This window comes from Macrobrachium rosenbergii, chromosome 9, assembly GCF_040412425.1.
Source record: "Macrobrachium rosenbergii isolate ZJJX-2024 chromosome 9, ASM4041242v1, whole genome shotgun sequence".
In the NCBI taxonomy this organism is placed as follows: Eukaryota; Metazoa; Arthropoda; class Malacostraca; order Decapoda; family Palaemonidae; genus Macrobrachium; species Macrobrachium rosenbergii.
In genome coordinates this window covers 10,958,925-10,968,988 of record NC_089749.1, presented here as the reverse complement: position 1 = coordinate 10,968,988, position 10,064 = coordinate 10,958,925, and the positions used below count along the sequence as shown (strand labels likewise).

Sequence of the window (10,064 nt, the reverse complement as noted above, 5' to 3'; positions counted from 1 at the left end):
TCTGAGACTGTTCCACTCTATCTTAATGCGTAAAAAATAATTGTAATTAATCTTGATGCGAAAGTCAGCATTGTAATTGAGTGTCATTATTAATGCCTCAAAAACCACAAAATTTTCTGGTATTCCTTCATTGTAATAAATTTCAAAAGCATACATTTTCATAGCTTTTTAGTCTCTAGAAACTTTAGTCCATGTACCAACAGATGTCAGTGTCGTTTGTGTTCCTAAAGATTCCTTGCTCTTGTCTCGACCAGTCAGAAGACGTCTTCCCTTCCTCTGTTGGAAAGGAATGACACGGACGTCTCTGATTGGTCGAAGAGAATTTATCCGGCGGCAGGAGGCTGAAAAGTGAAAAGTTCATTTTACGGGCAAGGATTTATTGTCTTCGTTTTGGCTCTTTATACCAGTGATAGTGAACAGTGAGAGGATCTTCTTCGTTATACCGTGGTAAGTAGGAGATGAGTTTCCTGTACTTCATAAGTTTATATTAGCAAGATTAGGAAGCATTAGATTTAAGATACGTTTTTAGTGAGGAATTTTATGCAGGGCGACATGTTTTTTTAGAGTTCATGTCCGGTAAAGGCAGGGTGGTGTCATTCATTTTGGATTTGGTTTAGACAATTCGAACCTTTTAATTAAAACTCGAACAATTTCCCCGATATATTTGAAGTCTCATTAGTGGTCTTAGTAGTAGCGTTATATATCGGGAAATTACGTTGGGATTTTTGATAATTGAGGGGATCCCAGGTAAGCCACTAAAATGAGCCTAAATGAGACTAGAATCGTTGGCGAGGAATGCCGATAAGCCTCGGCAGTGAAAATGCTTAGGAGCTGTGTGATTTACGAAGTGCATTCCTAACTCGGTCCTACACTGAAACACGTTCAGGGAAGAATGTTAAGGACTTATGGTGATAGGTAGGTTTTGAAACTTAATTTCTAGGCGTTTAGTGATTAACTTGGATAATGTTCATTTCCGGTCCGATAATCCCCACTAGTTTCTTTCGAATCTTCATAATGAAAAAATTCTATATGCATAATTCTTGCAAACTAATATTTATCACAAAATAGTGTAAATGATTTTTTAAAATGTAAATGAGGATTTTTTCTGAGTTTCAATTTTGCGAAATGCTCTTAGGGACATTTGAAGGGACATTTGGCACCGCAGGGGCTAGTACTGAACGCGGCGAAATACATTTGAACCCCCAGGGGCCAGTACTAACACGGCGAAAGTGTAGATTAATCAGTTTCGCCGTGTTTAGTACTAGCTCTCATGTGGAATTGGAGTTCGGACCGGAAACTAACTTTTACCATTAACTTTCTAAGGAACAACTTTCTAATGATCTTGACCATCATAAAGGACTTGACACGAACATATGTAAAGTAATGGTTCGTGGTTCAAACGTCCCATTCCCCAAAACTGACCCATTCATATGCTCGTGATTTAGTAATTTGCAGTGTTAAGGGAAATTAAGTTTAGGGACTGCAGCTACATAAGGCTGATATTTGAGTGTTACTTAGGTTGAGTATATATGTTGTGAAACCTTAGGTGTCAGCCAAAAATAACAAAGTTGAAGACTTTTTAAACCAGTGTACGGTTTAAATAAATTTTGAATACTGTCATTATTAGGTAACTTTAAAATCCCTGTAATTGATATTAAAATGACCAATTTTTGTCATTTTGAATGTTTGCAAACCTCTGCGTACTAGTAGCATTTCTTGGGATATTATACTAGTTCTCATGATTTACTCGTATTACCTTGAATTTTTTTATTCTTTATCACTCCAGTTATGATGGAGTAATTCATGGCGCTGTTGAACAGCTGTATAACTTTAGGAGAGTTTGAACTTTTATCTGTGTAATACTGCTTCTGAATTTCTTACATGGGAACGAAAATCCAAAAATTTCAGGTCATGCAGGGACTATTTCCTTATCCATTTTTCCCCTTGATGGCGCTGAACAGCCTGTGGTTGAGGCTTTGGTGTACTTATTTCACAGCCATTATTGGGTCGCGAGAGCGGTTTCTTCAAAGGCTGGTTAGTAGGTAGTATTGCCTTACAAGAACAATGCTTGGTAAAGTCTTAATATCTAAGTGAATGAAAATGTAGTAACGGGTTAATGATGTGCATAGTGATCCAGAGGTTTAAATTCTCATGTTTTCAATATGAATCAAATTAAGGTTTTAAGGGGTATGGTTAAGAGGTATAACGCAGGCGATGTGGGTATGTGACCATGTGGATAGATATAACGGTGAAATGGCAAACATAATAAAAGCCGTGAAATGAAAATCCCTTTCCGCTTGCCACCACTACCGTAGTGTTATAAAATAATTTTGAGTGTTATACTTTAGAATAGTGGTTAAATTTAAATCTGAAATGACCTTGAACCCGTTAGTGATGCATGAGGTAATCGAAGGAGGCAGGATATTAAATATTTCCAATAGAGGCGTTGCTTATCCTTTTACCAAATCGTTGGCTAGACAAATTTCAGGAGACTGTAAACTGTAAAAGTTAACGTGGCTTTTACAATATCAAACTGATTTTGGGACCCGGGTTGGTTTCCCGCCACCAGACATATCTTCATATTTCTTGCACATGGATCTTAAGGTTTTGTAGTGACAAGCGTATCCAAAAAAGCCCGATGAATTCGAGAAGTTAAGAGGGCATTGTGGCTATGACAAATGTATCTGGTAAAAAGTGACCAGTAGATTCTACATATATTTTTCAGGATTACGTTTTGTTCGGCTACAGAAAGCACTGTTGTTAAATGACAAAGGGTTTCATAGTTATGGGTACAAGTTCCTTGGGCAATGCATCAGTCGAGGTCACTGGCAAAAAAAAAAAAAAAATGTATGAAAACCAGTTTTCCTGCACAACCATCTGACGTAAAAATTGAACTAAGCTGCTGTTTTTACGCAAAACATTACAGCCTTTTTGTTGGTTTTTCAATTAAATATCCCCCTGAAACCAAGTAAAAAAGCTCGCTGACGTAAAAATTGAACTAAGCTGCTGTTAACTTTGCTGTAGACGTATCACAGGCAAGGTAGGTTAGTGTTATGACACTTAGATTGCATTAAATTTCAAAACTATTAAAAGTATGCTGCAGACGTATTACAGCCAAGGTTAGTGGAATACCACTTAAAGTGTTTGCATTAAATTCCAAAACTATGAAAAATAAGTTTAGGTTCATTTTTAGTATAAATAAGTTTACCAATATATTAGGTTACTTGTACAGGGAATGGGTTTATTAGCCTATATGGCTGTGTACTGTATAATGGTGTCTGGATAGTCTTGGCAGAATTATGCAAGAGTTAGGACATCGCCTGGCAATTTTTGAGGTAATTTTTCGGAAGTCTCCAGCCAGCCATTTTGGTATGAAAAACCATTTTGGATTCATGCCAAAAATGGCTAGGAAATGATAGGTCATTAAAAGAACATAAAAATACCAACCGAACGTATCCTAGGATGTGTTTACTGGTTACAATTTTGCCGTACTAGATATGGAGGCGGCTGGGGGGCCGGTATTTATAAGTTGTAATTTTGAGTTTTTTTTATTAAGCTTTTGCGAAGTTATGTATTAAGAAATATTTTGTTTGGTGTGTTTTACCCAAGAAAAATTGTGGGAGGTGGCTGGAGTCTTCCGAAAAGTAACGATTTTTGATTCCGTAAAGGGCTCGTCTGACCTTAGATCACGCATTGCAAAGTAGTTCTTATAAGAGGGAAATCTTTGTGCCTGAGAAATTGCTACGCTTTACGATTTCTTATTCGTTAACCAATTCGTCTGCAACAATAATGACCGTACTGTAATGTATACGGAAGATAGTAACTGGCTGCTGTATAATTGTCCCTGTTTCAGAGCCAACTGGCTTTGCTGTAGATTCCACAGAAGTCGTGCTTTAAGATAGTATGCAGGATTTATCAAGGATTTTAAATGTTAAACTTAACTATACAGAATGCAAGTAGTATAGAGCGTAAGATTGTCCACAGATTTTTCAAAAGGTACTTGAAACATTTTTCGTTGTAATAGTGCATGAATTAAAAGCATGGGAGTTTATCATTTAGTTTTTCAGCATATGACACCTTGAATAAAGACGTTGCCTACCAATTACTGAAACTTTGGCGATACGAATTTTAACCGCAAGCATTGGAATGATAGTTATCATGAGTGACTTAATGATCAACGTAATGCATGGCTAGAGTTAATTTTAAAACTATATGAAAATAACTTGTTGGCAAATTTGGCCTAAATGGTCAAGCTTCAGTCAAGTAAAGATCTAGTGTATAACGTGTTGCTGGAAATAAAAAAAACCTGTAAACGTAAGTCCATGTAATAGTTCTGTATGTTGAGCTGAAATTAATCTTCAGTATTTAAAACCGTAGTATGTGGCACCCCGTACTAGATGTATTTATTTTATAAAAGTTCTCACTTCCTTTTGAATTTAGTAAATTCCTTGTAAAATGAGGAAAACACACAATGATAGAACCTGGGCTGTTGCTAGAAGCTAGAGTAAGTGTCTATTTGGCAGAGACCTTAAATTCATATTTGAAGACCTAAAATTTAAATTTAGGAAGCAAGAGTGACTAACGACCTATATCATTTCTTTAAAATTTTACCTCATCTCTGTAATATAAAATTCCTGTTGCTTTTGAAGGGACCAAAGTCTTTTGAAGAAAAGAAACTGCTTGAACCTTATTATTATGAGCAATGTGGCCTGTTAGTATTTTAAAGGGTTAAAAGTTAGTCAACGGTAAGGAATACGTTAAAATTGTGAGGTTGCTCTCAAATATTTGTCTGAAGTATAAATAATTTCTCGTATTGTATGTATTACCGGTCACGGAAGAGTAGTAGAAATTAGAAATGCATGAATACCTAGCAACCAGGGTCAATAATAATTGCCTACAAGTCGTCATGGATGCCTTCGACCGTGAACTGATCAGAGATAAAAGCTAGTGTCTCCATTGATTTTGAGTTTGAAAATGTTCGAAAACTTGTCTAAGAACTCGCTAGATTAACTCTGAACTGGCAACAAGAATTAGAAGCATTGCTGAAAAGTACACTCGAATATATCAATCCCACTCTTTTATTGTTCATTACAACAAAAATGAGCTCAAAATGAGTAGATTTCTTACGAAACGAGCATTACTGCTCTTAAATATGCATGTAAATACCTGAAGGAACGAGCCTTACTGTCGCTCAAAAGTAAAGTGGTAATACATAAATTATGCAATGAAACGAAGGGTCATGTCATAGAACTAGAGTAGGTCTGAAAGAAATGAAACCAAATAATTTTAATGCGAAGGTTTAATGCTTAATTTTCCATAAGCCGCAAATCATACAAAACCAATAAAAATAAAATCAGTGCCGCACTCGAAAGCAAGGGAACTGCTCTTAACTCAATTTTGAGGGATGCTGTTAAGTAGGGCAGTCATGACTTTAAGCAAACAAAATATAGCAGCCAAAACCGACCAGTGACAGTACAGATGCTCTGTTTAGTTTTAGATAAACTGAAAGGTTGCGCCCATCGATTGCTCTCAGCCAGGTATGCTGAACTACAGGCAATTTGAAATGTTTCGTCCCACAGTTTTCTTTGCAGTTGAACGTGTAAACTCATTGCTTAATGGAAGACTTCGAAAGTTTCATTTTTATAGTGGTTGTCTTTTTTTCTCTTCTCCAGATAAGAGACTGGAATTGTCCAGGGTGGATTGAAGTAGTCTCGATCATAGTGAAGTCTCAGCCAGAATTACTCTTCTTCATTTTGAACAGTTCAAGTGGAAACCCTTCATACCACGGTGAGTACAATTGAATTATCATAAGCTACAGATGTTTTAAGTGGCAAGCCACTTAAGTTTCGGGTCCTGGGCCATATGGTACAGATTCATGCATCAAAAGTTTCAAAATGAAGTAAGATTCTGTGCTTCGTAAATATCTTGATAGGTTAACATTAAGATTATACAAATACCTAAGTTAACATTAAGATTATACAAATACCAATGATTATGACCAATGCAATGACTTAGCAGAAAACTAGAGTAAGTTTCTTTTTACAGGAGTGGAAGTCGTTTGGCAGGACCAAAGCACTACTGCAGCGTAGACCCAGGCTGTCCTTCGGCGTCGTCCACTTGAAGAGCTACTGCAGAGAAATGAGGATGTTTGAAGTCCTGGACGAACAGGAAAATAATCAGTTTTCGAATGTAAGCCTTATGAAGAAGTCAATAGTTGTGCGTTTCTTAAGTCACAAAATAATTTAACACTAGAGATAATAAATTAAGAGCAAAAGCACTTTGAAACCACTGAGCAAACAAGTTATCTACTTAATTCCAGAATTTATTTGAGGTTGAATCTTAAATCAAAATTAAACTTGACTGCGTTCGCTTAATGCTAACGACGGAATCTCTCCTGCTTCGAAGTTCTAACACTGTAAATGAACTTGTTTTCTTGCCCCATAACCTGTTTAGCTGTAGTTTATAAAAATCTAGACGTAACTTCGGCATAATGTGTCTGAATTGAGTGGTTGCTTGATTTTTGTAACTCCTAGTCACTCCTTTCACATCTTAGTTTGGCATCAGTTCTGTCCTTTTGGTGAACCGAGTTCGTGAATACCATAACTAGGAAAGTTTTCTGCCAAGTTTTTATCTTTAAAGGTTAAGACAGTCTATATTAACTGGATTCTCTTTAATTTTAGGGAGGTTTGCTAGTATAAGTAGGGCTTCCCAAAACCGTTTTCCTAGATCTGCTGGATTTTTTAAGTCTTGTTATCATTACTGATAGCTGAATGGGTATATGGGGGTGTGAAAGGAATGACTTGAGCATTTATATTGATTTTTCGATGTATAAAAATTCATCTTTGACTAAGTGTCATTTTCGTTTGATACATAAAAATTACAGTTGGTCTATCTTTTGTCACTTGCTCAGCTTCAAGGAACTGGATTTAGATTGGCGCTGCATGGCCCATGCATAAAAAAAACTCTGCAAAGCGTTGTCACTAGCCATTAATTACGTCAAATGGACCATTCGATGTGGCAAAATAAACGGCCTCAGAATTTTCAAGTTTTTAAGCACTGAAAATTCACTAGGCACTCAAACGTTGCTGTTAGTGCACTTCCAATTCAAGATGCACTCTTGTTTGACTGATGTAAAATTATTTAAAGATTTTGCAATGAAGTCCAAGGCACATAGAGCAGCTTTAGAAAATATTTCTGTGAATGTCATATGACATTATCTAGAGCTGTTAATATAATCATTATAATTTCTCAGTAGCGATAGCAGCATAAATACTGCCAAATTCTAATTTGTTGGTAATTTCATATAGTTAAATACTAATATGACAGTCAAGTTGCTAGCTTATTCACTAGTGATTTTCTCTTAACATGTAAAAATTTTTCTAGAAGTACTGGGAATTATCATCTTGAATGGAATAGGGTATTTTAAACAACTAGTTGTGAAAGCATGTAAAATGAAAATAGCAACTGACATTGCACGTTTTGCAAGGACTAAGACCTCACTACTTTCAACTTCGGTGATTTGTTTCAAGGTAGTGTCATTGACAATTATTCTGCAGTTCAGGGGTTGAGGTTGGTGTACAGGAGTTGGTCTCAATGCTCACCATAATCTTAAGTCCTTTTTTCTTTATTTCAATATTTAACCCTAATGTACCCTTTCTTTTAACCTAAATTTTCCATATTTTTTTTTAAAGTGGACAAACGACTTTTTTTCATGAGCTTTGTGATAATTTGCACTTGGCACTGGAATAGACTTGCAGTTCTGCAGACTTCCTAAGCTAAGGCCACCTCTGAATTTCGTCTTGTTCACATGGGCACTTTGGCCTAATTTTTTTTTTCTACAGTAGGTGTGGAAGGCTGCTAGAAACCTTCACACTAACTTTATTGGTTGACTGATTTGTGAAAATTAGGCAATAAAGACAGGTATTAAAACACTCGTCCATACAGCGCTTAACTGACCTTATTGGTCTAGAGAGTTTTTGTCTTAATGGGGATATAGTTGTGGAGTTCCTACAGTGGTCCCTTCTGCTAGACGGAGGCTACTCCGTATTAACCCAGCTGAGGCCATTATGCTGATCTGGTGGAAGGTGTGTCAGAGCAAAGAAAAATTGCCTTTAAATATATAACAAGCAACTGAACCACTAATTTAGCTGAAATGGAAGATAATGTTTATCTAAACATTAACAAATGTACTGCTGAATTCTCTGGCAAAGTCCCAGTAGAAAGGTGAAATGCGACATTATTGACAAAAGCCTGGGCTGCCGTGAGAGCAACTGCATTGCCATGACACAGGTAGAACGAAGGAACCAAATTTATGAAATAAATTACTATGGGCTAGAGCTAATGGTTAAGGTACTAGATTTCCAGTGAATCAGGACGGCTCAAAATTGCATAAGGTTATCGGCGACATTTTTTAGGGTTTGAAAGCTTCGTTTGTTGATATAGATATTGTGCCGGAACATGTGGTTCAGCAGAGTTTTTAATGCAATGTGAGTGGAGAGAGCATAGGCATCTGTCTTGTTTGGTGGTCTGGGTTTATTTGCTTTTCCTGAAAGTTGGGTTGCCTCAATAGCTAATTTAATTTATTTTTGGTATCCTGATTAATTAAAAGCCTGTCAAAATTCAAAGCTTAGAAATTTTTCAGTTACCTTCATACTGGTTTTATGGATGGCATGTATTTTTCTAGTCATGTTTAACATGAATTTTTTCTTAAGTGAATTTTATAGTAACAATTAAACCAGTATATTTTAGAATTAAGCATATTGAATTTTGAGTTTTTATTCGCTGTTTTGTATAGCATTGAATTTTGGTAGTTACATTTCCCTTTTATATGTATAAAACGGGTATAGGGATAATCCTTTTTGCAGCTTTAACATAAAAAGTGACATAATGGAGATAAAATATATCAGACTAGTTTAATATTTGCTTAATATTCGGTTGTCTCTAAGCCGCTCTGCATAGCTGTCATATGCAGGGGATACCACATCAGAACCTCTTAAAATAGTTAGTACTACTGATTATTCAGTAAGCTCTTATGAATTTGATGTTAAAACATGTGTGGTAATGGTTGGCAGCTAAGAATAAATTCAACAAATGGGAAATAATATACGGTATTGGATATTGAATATATTTGTTACATTACTCAGGTAAATTGCGTTTTTACTTATCAATCTAAGCGACTTTTACATAGCAATTTTTTCTTGCAGAAAAATGTAAGTATGCGCCTGAGCCCACTGCAGACAAAGCAACGCAGAGTGTCAGCTATGACGTAGCTAAATTCCCTCTTCTGTGGCAAGGCATGCTTCAGAGTCTGAGCCCACTACAGCTACAAAAACGCGATGTGTCAAAGGCGAATTCTCTCTTCTATGGCAAGTCACGTTCCAGCGTTTAAGTCGACTGCGGATACAGGAATGTAGTGTCTAAAAGATGACGAAGCAGAATTTGATAGGTGAAAATCGACTGCGGATACAGGAATGTAGTGTCTAAAAGATGACGAAGCAGAATTTGATAGGTGAAAAAGTTGACATCTGGAAGTATCCGCCTGAGTCCACTGCCATACCCGATGAAGCTGAATTCTTCCTTTCCAAACTGCAACGGAAAGATTTTAACTTACTCAAAGTGGCACGAAGTTGAAAGGGATGTCATACGACCGACTAAAAACTTAAAGGACCGTTCGATAAGCAATGCTATAGAGGAGGAAAGAAATATTGCGAGTACTAATGAAGAGAGAAAGCTGGAATATAACTTTGTTGGGAGAGTGGTTCAAGTTTTAAAGCATAAATATAAATATGCAACAGATTGAGTTTTGTATTTTCAACAAATATATTCATACGACGTACATGTATTTTAGTCCTTCCCTTTTAAATAATTGTTACTTGCTCTCATCCTGCAGGGTTTAAACTTTAAATGTTAGAGGTATTTCTCTTCTTTGACACGGTCTTTCCAGGTATATACCATTTTCTCAATGGAAAAGCAACTGATATCAGTCCTTCATGCGGGGAATGACAAATAACTGTCCAAAGTCTAAACTTTTCCCAAAAGTTATTTTCCAATGAGGTCCTTAATAA

The 10,064-nt window shown here is 36.3% G+C and overlaps 1 long non-coding RNA gene across 2 annotated transcripts; it reads left to right on the top strand.

The window, feature by feature from the left end:
* The first annotated feature begins 271 nt into the window (after window positions 1–271).
* LOC136842045 (uncharacterized) lies at window positions 272–9,816 on the top strand. Of its 2 annotated transcripts, XR_010854153.1 has the most exons (4): window positions 272–447; window positions 5,673–5,787; window positions 6,046–6,189; window positions 9,204–9,816. It is a non-coding gene; the product is annotated as an uncharacterized lncRNA (long non-coding RNA). The 2 variants fall into 2 exon arrangements; XR_010854152.1 differs by lacking the exon at window positions 9,204–9,816 and having other exon boundaries at window positions 276–447; window positions 6,046–7,330.
* The last annotated feature ends 248 nt before the right edge of the window (window positions 9,817–10,064 follow it).